The 12,105-nt window shown below is 41.3% G+C and overlaps 1 protein-coding gene across 1 annotated transcript in view; it reads left to right on the forward strand.

Annotated features, from left to right (window-relative positions):
- The first annotated feature begins 3,866 nt into the window (after positions 1-3,866).
- The window catches only part of cdh11 (cadherin 11, type 2, OB-cadherin (osteoblast)), a 266,524-nt gene continuing 258,285 nt past the window's right edge, over positions 3,867-12,105 (forward strand). Inside the window, exon 1 of the mRNA XM_034184513.1 lies at positions 3,867-4,319. The gene's annotated coding sequence lies outside the window, so the exon portion shown is untranslated. The remainder of the gene's footprint in view (positions 4,320-12,105) is intronic.

A 12,105-nucleotide genomic window follows, 5' to 3' on the forward strand; every position in this document is an offset into this window, starting at 1 on the left:
GTGTGTGTGTGTGTGTCATTGAGTCACATGGTTTTCAGTCTGGTCTCAGCAGCACAAATCTGAATTTACTCTGCAAGAATGACTCACTTTAGGTGTCATAAAGCACATGTGTTAAAGGGAAAATCTCAAATAAACACAGGAACAAAGTTTTCACTGACACAGGATTCGAGTCATAAAGCTTCTGATTCACTTGAGTTGCATGATAATGATATTTTTTTTCTCCTTGCAGTCTCTCACTGGCCGAAAGCTGGTTTCACTGTCATTTTTATTCAGCCAATCGCCACTCAGAACAGAGTGGCGATTGGCCCCTACCCCTCATTCTTTTCTCAACTCTGATTGGCTGTATTTGACATTCTAAATCTGCTGTGACACAAGTTGACTGCTGTTGCCAGCCAATGAGAAAACAGCAACTGTTGCATTTTTCCCCTCCTGTGTGTCTGCAGTAGGATCTGCGTCGATAGATGAAGAAATAATGAAACTCTCCCAAACCGTTTCCCAAAGAATTGTATTTTTTTGTTAATATTACATGTTGAACTGCTTTTAAATTTCATTATTTCCAATGGTGCTATAAATTTTACAGTCCCATTCACAGGCTCCGATCACAGTCACATTTTATTCAGTGAAAATTTAATTTTAATGTCATTTCTCAGAATGTGGATTTCTTTAGATCTGCTGGAGGATTCAGTATTGGTGAATTATAAGGTTCTGCATTACCAAACTATAAAACATTACAAGTAAGGTTTGCTGGCATCACAGGCGAGAATGTAACATGCTCAAAAATTTACACCAGCCGTGGTGTGATGTGAAGTCATGTTTTCAGAGCCTGAGCCAGATATTTCCCAATAAATAAATTATGCATGGGCACAAACCATAAATATCTGGAGTAAAATCCTTACTGCCTATGACTTATTAATGCACAAGAACAAGATCCTTATTGTGCAGTTATCAGTTATTAATTTGTGAGAATGAGATCCTCATTGCATGTCTATGACTTATTAATGCATGAGAATGAGATCTTAATGAGTTGTTAATGCACAAGAGTGAGATCTTCATTGCATGTCTACAACTTAATATTGCATGAGAACGAGATCCTCTTTGCGTGTCTATGACTTATTATTGTCTGAGAATGAGGTCCTTATGAGTGGTTAATGCACAAGAGTAAGATCTTTGTGTGTATATAACTTTTAATGTGTGAGAAAGAGATCCTAATGAGTTGTTCATGCACGACATTGAGATCCTCATTGCGTGTATACAACTTATTAATGCATGAGAATGAGGTCCTTAGGAGTTGTTAATGCATGAGAGTGAGATCCTAATGAGATGTTATTGCATGACAGTGAGATCCTCATTGTGTGTCTACAACTTATTAATGTCTGACAATGAGATCCTAATAAGTTATTAATGCACGTGCGTGAGGACTTCATTGCATGTCAACAACTTATTATTACATGAGAAGGACATCCTTATGAGTTGTTAATGCACGAGAACGAGATCCTCATTGCGTGTCAAGAACTTATTATTGCGTGAAAACAAGATCTTTATGAGGTGTTAATGCACAAGAACGAGATCCTCATTGTGTATCTACAATTTATTAATGTGTGATAATGAGATCCTAATAAGTTATTAATACACGAGAGTGAGCACTTCATTGCATGTCAGCAAGTTACTATTACGTGAGAACGACATCCTCATGAGTTGTTAATGCATGAGAATGAGATCCTCATTGCGTGTCTACAACTTATTATTGCATGAGAACGAGATCCTTATGAGGTGTTAATGCACGAGAGTGAGATCCTATTTGTGTGTCTATGACTTTTTAATGTGTGAGAAAGAGATCCTAATGAGTTGTTATTGCATGAGAATGAGATCCTCATTGCGTGTATGCAACTTATTAATGTGTGACAATGAGATCCTAATAAGTTATTAATGCACGAGAGTGAGCACTTCATTGCATGTCAGCAACTTATTATTACATGAGAATAACATCCTTATGAGTTGTTAATGCACGAGAGTGAGATCATATTTGTGTGTCTATGACTTTTTAATGTGTGAGAAAGAGATCCTAATGAGTTGTTATTGCATGAGAATGAGATCCTCATTGCGTGTCTACAATTTATTAATGTGTGACAATGAGATCCTAAGTTATTAATGCACGAGAGTGAGCACTTCATTGCATGTCAACAACTTATTATTACGTGAGAATAACATCCTTATGAGTTGTTAATGCATGAGAATGAGATCCTCATTGCGTGTCTACAACTTATTAATGCCTGAGAATGAGATCCTCATTGTGTGTCTACAATTTGTTAATGTGTGACAATGAGATCCTAATAAGTTATTAATGCACGAGAGTGAGCACTTCATTGCATGTCAACAACTTATTATTACGTGAGAATGATATCCTTATGAGTTGTTAATGCATGAGAATGAGATCCTCATTGCGTGTCTACAACTTATTATTGCATGAGAATGAGATCCTTATGAGGTGTTAAGGCATGAGAATGAGATCCTCATTGTGGTCTACAATTTATTAATGTGTGACAATGAGATCCTAATGAGTTATTAATGCACAAGAATGAGATCCTCATTGTGTGTCTACAACTTATTAATGTGTGAGAATGAGATCCTAATGAGTTATTAATGCACGAGAATGAGATCCTCATTACGTGTCTACAACTTATTATTGCGTGAGAATGAGATCCTTATGAGGTGTTAAGGCATGAGAATGAGATCCTCATTGTGTGTCTACAACTTATTAATGTGTGAGAATGAGATCCTAATGAGTTATTAATGCACGAGAATGAGATCCTCATTGTGTGTCTGCAACTTATTAATGTGTGAGAATGAGATCCTAATGAGTTATTAATGCACGAGAATGAGATCCTCATTGTGTGTCTGCAACTTATTAATGTGTGAGAATGAGATCCTAATGAGTTATTAATGCACAAGAATGAGATCCTGATTGTGTGTCTACAACTTGTCTGAGAATGAAATCCTTATGAGTTGTTAATGCATGAGAATGAGATCCTCATTGCATGTCTACAACTTCTTATTGTGTGACAATGATCTCCTTTTTGAATATCTATGACTTATTAATGCACGACAATGAGATATTTATTGCACAATTACGAGTTGTTAACGCATGGGAGATGGTCCTCACCACAAGATTACGAATTGCTAATGCTTGACAATGAGATCCTTATTGCATGATTATTAGTTATTAATGTGTGAGAATGAGGTCCTTATTGCACAGTTGCAAGTTATTAATGCATCAAAATGGGGAGTGGCTTAATGTATGAGAATGAGTTCCTTACTGTGAGGATACAGTATCACAAAAGCACAAACAAGTTGTTTTTTATTTTTCCAGTTGAACGAGTGTGTCCAAATTCACAAGATTATAATTGGTTTGTCCTCTTCATATGTACTTTAAATTTGGGGGTGTACTAGACCATCGGAATTGTTGTTTCTGAATTATTACCAACACAAGCTGGCTGGAATGATTGCTCACTCGCTCACCCACACATCTACATTTTTGCTGTACCAGCCCTACAGTGACGACCTCAATGACCTCAAAGGTCAGCAATAGTGTCCTCTGATTGGCTGGGGACCTCCTGACTGTGCCCAGGTCACAGTTCACCAAATTACACTGAAATTATAGGTCCAATTCAGAATGAAATTTGATGACTAAAATGTGAGGTGGAATTGTTTTATATGTAATACTGCAAAATGAATTTGGAAAGAAAGTGAGAAAGAGAGAGAGCGAGAGAATGCTGCCGATGGAGGGCGTTGGAAACCAGTAACCATCTCTTTATCCTCTCTCTCTCTCTCTCTCTCTCGGTCCTCACACCGTTTCCGTGGCTCTCGGAGGGAGGACGGATAAGCGCCTCGGTCGGTACCGGATTTGACACCAGGAGGAGGGAGGGATGCTGCGGTGATTTTTCTCCTCCTCTCTCTCTCTTTCTCTCTCTCTCCACCACTGTTCTTCTTCAGCACTTCATCCTCGAAGAGAACTGTTTTCTCTCTCTCTCTCTTTATAAAAAAAATAAAATCTTGGTTTCTTCTTTGGACCGGCTCGCCTGGTCGGTCTGAGGTCATTGCGCGTCCGCGCTCCAGCGGATCAAACGGGTTTTGTGGGGAACAGATTCTTCTCTCCTCGCACACGGACAGAAACAGTTTTCACTCTCTGGATGTTTGGACATCTGCAGGAGAACCGGGACAAGTTGACTGACGGTTTTCTTCTGGCCCGTATTTTGAGGGATTCTTCTTTATTTTGATTTTCTTGGAGAGACTGGCTGCGCGCGGACTGTCACAGGTCCAAGGTAAGACCCGTTCCTTCCAACTCTTTTCCCACCTGGTTCTTCTTTGCAGGTCACTCCATGCCAAGGGGGATGAGGCGGTTGCGGTTCGGTTCTGGATGGACCTGGTCCCCGCTTAGCCACTGCGGTCACATGTAAAACACGTCGTTCCGTGTACACTTATTGCGCGAGTTTGCTCCGGGAGAATCCAGGCTGCGCATCGGAAACCGAACAGTGCGGACTTTGTCCAGCGCGTCTGGATGACGGTTCACAGACCCAAATCTGCATGTGCCCCCTCATTTCTCCGCGTGTGCGCGTGTTGGCCCGAGCTGTGTGTGTTGCGTGTGAGAGTGCGTGCGCGCGTCGCGGCTCGGCGCGGCGCTGAGCTCCGTCGGCTGTGTCGGTGCCTCCCGGCTACTCTGCGTAACGGAGACGCACAACTTTTTTTTCTGGCTTTCGCTCTCAACACGGGCTGCGCGCGCGTGATTCGCGATCACGCGCGCCACTTAAAGAGCATAAATAAGGAATAAAAGATGTGACTTTTCACATTCATGGTTTTGGGATTGATTTAGCGCGCGCGGTCCGAAATGTGAGCAGGTTGTCCCGCCTTACCCACTTTGCCCATTTGAGTTTTCGCCACGCGCGTTAAATAAATAAATAAATAAAATAAAATAAATCGTTGTATCGAATAATAAAAAAAATATTAAAATATAAAAGCTGTATGTTTGATTTAGGATCCGGTCCAGTGCGCTTTCCACCACTGAAAGTGCATAAAAATTGCATGCGGATCACCCGTGGGCTCGTTCGCACTCGCTGCGCACTCAATTAGGTCCACGCGCGCGCTTTATTGGCCCTGTAAGTGCACATTAACTATGATTAAAACAAACAAAAAAATGGTTGCGCGTCCTGGAGTGGTGACAGTAATTTGGGGTGGATGCAGAGCAGAGCCGCTGCTGCTGCTGTTTAATCGGTGTATAATTTGGGCAGCTGCAGAGGGAAGGGGCGGGTGGTGGTGGTGGTGGTGGTGGTGGGGAGTCGGGGCTTTACAGTTTTTGGTATTCATGGCACAGCGCAGGATTGCTGCTCTCAAGCAGGCAATAATCTTTCACTCTTTCTCCCACACTGTTGCGCACACTCCTCCCTTTTATTTTTTTTGCTTTTCATCGTCTTTTCTCTCTCTCTCTCTCTCTCTCCCTCCTTGACTTTCTCTGCACTCCAATCTTGTGGGAACCATTGAGAAAATCATTTGCTGTTGTTGTGCTTCAGTCGATGGGGGGGTCGTGCGGCGGAGAGAGACGTGCACGCGCACAAAGAGAGAGAGAGAGAGAGAGAGAGAGAGAGAGAGAGTATTAAATGATAAAAGCATTTGTATCTGATTGTGTTACACTCTCACAGACTAAAAGCTTGTTCCGGATCTCAGTGTTCCAACAACGCTCTTGTGGTTTTTCTCCATATTCAAATGTGGTTTTCAAACAGCACTTCACGTTTTTGTTTTTTCTTGTTTTTGCGCCCTGAATTTTGGTAATTAGCCCGCAGAGAGAGTGAAAACTGTTTGCATCTATCTATCTACACATTCTTTATTATTGTGTAAGTGTTAGTGGCACTGTGTCTTCAGGTATTAATATATCATAATAATAATCATGATTTTCATGGCCTCTCCCAGCCAGAAGAAGAGGGTGGAGCAAATGCCCCCCCCCCCCCCCCCAAGTTTATTTGTTGACACTGTATCCCAAATTATGTATGAATTTTGATAACACTTGGTGTATGATTCACTGAGAACAAAAAGCTCTATGAATTTATCTAATTTAAATGTGCACATCGGTCCCACGTGATCAGAGTGTGTTCAGATGAGATCGGTTTCCAATTAGACACACAACAAAATGATGTCCGTTAGATGCAGTCTGATCATGTGGAACAGAAGTGCTCATTTAACTCAAATAAATTCAGTGTTTGATGTTATTTTTTCCCCTTTTAAATCCTTTTTAACTGTCAAACACAGGTTTTCCTTTTATCTTTTTCCCTGTCAACCTCCTTTATGACATCACCAAGACCTACAGATGTTCTGCAAACAAACACGATTCTTACCACCATCCTCCGTCTTAATGATGTTGATAGTTTCACCATCACTGGGGGTATACACCGGTACTTAACTAGTCTTAAGCAAGTACACTGTCATTGTAAATGACATGTAAATGCGTATTTCGACATGAAAATGACCACATTTTTGACCGCCACACATTTGATGAACAAAGTGCAGGGAAAACATGGCTGCCTGAAGGTTTACTTTGTTGCTTTTCTATGAGTTACCCTCATCCGCAGACATAGTTTACTTAACTAAAGCAAAAGAAACGTAAGAATGGTACGCTGACTAATGTTTGAGCAAAAATAAGTAACAAAAGACTTGACTGTTTTTACGGCGACGTGCTGGATAACGTATGATGTTTACAAAGCTACATGCTTTCTAAAGACAACAGTTAGAAAATAACAATTTTCATCCAAGAACAACCAACATCATTTGGGGAATGAGGTAAAATGTCGAAGTCGGGATAGAGAAACCTTTTCTGAGTAGGACATCTGACTTCTGGAGGCATTTTCGAGAAAGAGATGGAAAATTCCCACTTGTCCCTGAATGCACCATGACTTGAGGACATCCCAGTCAGAAAACAGCTCAAGTCTAGGGTCTCATGTGTCATGTGGCAAACTGTAACTGAAATTTGACATAAGTTGCAGGATGCACACTTTCTCCAATCACAGCCACAAACCCTATATTTCTTTTAGAATTATACTGGGCAACTTGGTGGCTTCCCTCACTCTTCTTCTTATACAGTTCATGCATTCATCCCCTAATTTGAAAACTGAATGTAAAAGTGATCATTTGATTAAAATACTTGAGGCACTGTGAAAAAAAAAACATGGCTGTAATCCCGAAATGGTTCAGTAATGCTGTATTTTTGTCAACCTCACCTTGAATTAAAGCTAAAAGTCCACATTAAAGGTACATTTTCTTTCATTTCAGCTCTTGTCTAGCCTTGTTTGGCACCATAATGGCTTATCAAGCAAGCTAGCTTGGATGATTAGCTTGTATCTAGCTTAAAAAAAATAACTTGTTGAGTTCATTGTTGACCTCCACAGGATAATTCAGGAGTTTGAAGTATTAAATTGGACTTTTAATGCACAGTGTGCAGTGCCAATTTGTTTGTTGATGACAAGGGGGTAATGTGGCACCAAATCCCCCCACCCCCCTCTGGATGCGCACCTGGCTGTTAAAGATTGTATAGAGTTTGTTCAGTTTTTTGGACAGGAGTTGAGGAGATTGTGGAGTGAAACACTTAAACTTACTCCATTTGCAAGCTGGAGCTGGTTTTGGGGGGAAAAGCAGGACAGATTTGTGTAATGAAGCATCTTTGTGCTGTTTAGGGGCGAGGGCTGCAGACAAACCTGGCTTGGATGACAGATGAATAGAAAGTGGGCGAGGCCTCCCGGTTTCACTGAAGTCCGGCCAGGAAACGGTGCAGAAACAGACGGAGAAAGGCGCTGAGATTTGTTGGTTTTTCAGACCCTGGCACTGGAAGCGATCCGCGCCACGGCTGCGTTCCGCAGAGTTTGGAAATATATGATTAAAATGTGCAGCCGACCATGAGACGATTTTAAAAAGACACAAGTAGGTCAAGTCAGAGCTTTTTGAGCAGCAATCAAGGTTTTTATTGATTATACTATAATGGAATCAGGCCACATCCTCTGATTATCTGAATCCAGGTTAACAATTTTGATCTCTTATTGTTTTCTCCCACTAAATCCGCTTTGCAGTCTTTCCCTCTTTGCCTTTGCCTTCATGTTCTTCATAGTAAACGGATAGAACGGCACTTGAAGAGTGTATTCCTCTGCCAAGGCTGAGCAATCCATCAGGTTTGCTTTTTAATGAGTAATATTATTGCAACGTTAAATTTAAATACAACAAACCGGGCTTCTCTCTGTTAAAATGTCTAGAATTCTGCCGTTTGGAATTGCACAGGAAGATTTTCATAATTAAAATGCGCTGTTTTCCAGATGGCACATGAGGAACTATAGAGCCTAGATTTGATCTGTTTTCTGGCCTCCTTCTGTTACACCTTGAATGTGTGGAACTGGTGAGGCACCAGACAGAAGTTGCACCATGCACAGTTTCTCCAGTCAGCCACAGAAGTCTGTAACTCCCTCAGAGGTGTAACGTGTGTGTTGGTGGCTTCCCTCACCAGTTTCGTTCTTGCACAGTCACCCAGTTTTTGAGAACAGACAAATTATCTGTCCAAGTCATATTCATGTATTCATCCAAGGATTCTCTAAAGAAAACTGGCTGTAAAAGTGATGATTCCATTGGGCAAGTCTATTCTTCATATACGAGGTCTCTTAGATAATAAACCGACCCTTTTATTTTTTTTTTAACTATATGGATTTGAATGACATGCGATTACACCAATCATGCTTGAACCCTCGTGCGCATGCGTGAGTTTTTTCACGCGTTGTCGGTGACGTCATTTCCCTGTGGGCAGGCCTTGAGTGAGATGTGGTCCCGCCCTCTCGGCTGAATTCCTTTGTTTCACATGCTGCTCGAGACGGCGCGCGTTGCTTTATCAAAATTTTTTCTGGACCTGTGAGGAATATCCGAGTGGACACTATTCGAGAAATTAAGCTGGTTTTCTGTGAAAAGTTTAACGGCTGATGAGAGATTATGGGGTGTTTCTGTCGGTGTAAGGACTTCCCACGGAGCGGGACGTCCTGCAGCGCTTCCAGGCGCTGTCGTCGGCCTGTTTCGAGCTGAAAACATCCTAATTTAAGGCTTAATTCACCCAGGACATCGTGAGAGAACAGAGAAGATTCAGAAGAGGCCGGCATGAGGAATTTATGCGGACATTCCACTGTTTAAGGACATTTTTTTAATGAAAGACGTACGCGCAAATTCGCCGAGTCGTTTCCATGACGACTCGGCAAATCTGTGTGCGCCGCGACAGGAAAAACACCTCCGTGTTGAAAACCATTTGTAGAATTCAGGCGGCTTTTAATGGCTTTCAACAAGTGAGTAACTGAGAAATTGTTTAACAGCTTGGGCATGTTCCAACTTGTCCGTTAAGGTTTCCAACGGAGGTGTTTTTCCTGCCGCGACCCCCCGCGGTCGGGTCCAGCCCGACATGCGACTCTGCCCGCACGTTCTTTCATTACAAAATGACCGTTAACAATGGAATGTCCGAATAAACTCCTCATGCCGACTTCTTCTGAAGGTTCTCTGTTCTCTGACGACTTACTGCGTCAACAGAGCCTGAAATGTGGAAGTTTTCAACTTGAAACGGCGAGACGCTGCCGCCTCGAAGCGCAGATCACCGTCAGGCGCCGTGGGCCGTCCTTAAAGCGACACTACCAGACCAAAATCTCTCATCAGCCGTTAAAATTTTTACCGAAAACCAGCTGAATTTATTGAATGGTGTCCACTCAGTTGTGCCTTACAGTTTTGAAATTTTTTTTATCAAACAAAGCAACAGTCTCTGAGCCATTCCTAAACAATGAAAAAAATCGACGAGCGGGTGGACGACTCCTCACTCAAAGACTGCCCACAGGCGAATGACGTAACCGACAGGCGTGAAAAAACTCTCGCATGCCCACGAGGGTTCAAGCATGTCTGATGTAATCACACGTGATTCAAATCCATATGGTTTTTGAAAAAAATAATAAGGTCGGATACTTTTCTAATAGACCTCGTATATGAAGAATAGACTTGCTATATATATATGTATATATATATATATATATATATATATATATATATATATATTATGTGTGTGTGTGTATTTTTATTTATTTGATGTCATGTTGTAGAGACTTTATCTTCACTGTGATATTTAAAGGATGTAATATTAGATTTTTTAGTTTTTTTAAAACAGAGAAGACTGAATTTTTTTGTTTTTTTATGTCAGAAAAATTCAAATGTGTACAAGCGAAAGCTTTCCCAAACTTTTTCCATGTAGCCGTATTTCATTGTAACAGATCTGGACCATATTCAGATCAACACCTTCACATATGTGTGACTGAAACATTTCATCAAGATCAGTGGATTCGTTAAAAAAAATGCTTTGTTAATGTAGATCAACAAAATGATTTACATCTGGATTCTGATCTCTGTGATTCTGATCATTACACTTCATTTGGAGTAGATCTGTTAAGAACTTATTAATGTTTAAAAGAGGATGAATCTCCTTGTGAATGACAGAAAGGATCCAGAATCCACACCCAGATCCAGATCAACTTCAAAAGATAAAGGATTGTTTTTCTTGACAACGTCAATCATTTTGCACTGTTTTGTGCGGATTTAATAAAAACTTTGGGGGAACTGATCAAAATTGACAAATGCTTCATGACACTATAAAAGAAAGTAACGAATCGATCCAGAATCGACGTCTGGATTCCAGAGTGTAAAGCCTCGTTTGCACTTACACGGATATGCAAGCTCACGGATTGAAACCTTGTCCATACCTTGGAAACTACAGTGGCCCTGAAGTGCAAAACACAACAGCAAATCGCACACAGCACAACAGCAAATTGCACAACACAACAGCAAATCAAAAAAAACACAACAGCAAATAAAAAAAAAAACATAACAGCAAATCGCACAAAACAACAGCAAATCAAAACAAACACAACAGTAAATAAAAAAAAAACACAACAGCAAATCGCACAACACAAAAGCAAATTACACAAAACAACAGCAAATCAAAAAAACACAACAGCAAATCGCACAGCACAACAGCAAATTACACAAAACAACAGCAAATCAAAAAAACACAACAGCAAATCGCACAGCACAACAGCAAAAGAGAAACGACAACAATATTAACCATAACGGAAAAGGTAGGTACCTTCGGGCGACACGAATCGTTGCTGATTGGACGGTGGTCCGTCCTGTCTTGTGAACCAGAAGGTTTACATGTTTTCAAAATATGAGCGCAGCTAGTGAAAACGTACGTGCTCTTAAACTTGAAGGTCGCGCGTGAGTACATCGCAAAATGTTTGTTCATTTCTGTTCGTCTGGTGCCTGAGTATATGGTCTTCCAGTTCACAAGACAGGATAGAGCACCGTCCAATCAGCAATGATTCGTGTCGCCCGAAGGTACCTACCTTTTCCGTTTTGGTTAATGTTGTTGTCGTTTCTCTTTTGCTGTTGTGTTGTCCGATTTGCTGTTGTGTTTTCCACTTCAGGGCCACCATGACACCATCGAAAACCTTAGAGGGTCCCGGCGGGATATTCATTGTGCTGTTCTCTTGATTTTCAAGATATTCCAGAATTCCTTTAATCGGTCATGAATTTGGAATAGTGGTGAGCTCTTGCATTTCCATGGAGCTTGTAGTGTTGAAGGTACAGTGACGTCACCAGGAATTTTTTCCAGAAGCACCAAGGATGTGCGGAAATTATGCTGTGGCTGTTTTTGCACACAGTTTGGTGCATTACACCATCAAACTATACACAGGGTAACTGTAACACACACACACACACACACACACACACACACACACACACACACACACACACACACACACACACACACACACACCAATCTGACTGAGTTGCATCAGTTTGCAGGCACATGTGTCGCGGCTCAGCAGAGAGGCGGCGAGATGAATTTCTTCCACTGTCATCTTTACATTGATATTTAATTAGGCAACAGCTGCTCAGACTCTCCGACTTTGTCAACGACTTCCTTTGAAACTGGGAAAGCATGAGAAAGGTCGGTCAGCAAACATCAGACGAGAGTGTAGAGAAGAAGAATGAAGTGTGGGGGGAGGT

This window comes from Thalassophryne amazonica, chromosome 13 (genome assembly GCF_902500255.1).
Source record: "Thalassophryne amazonica chromosome 13, fThaAma1.1, whole genome shotgun sequence".
In the NCBI taxonomy this organism is placed as follows: domain Eukaryota; kingdom Metazoa; phylum Chordata; class Actinopteri; order Batrachoidiformes; family Batrachoididae; genus Thalassophryne; species Thalassophryne amazonica.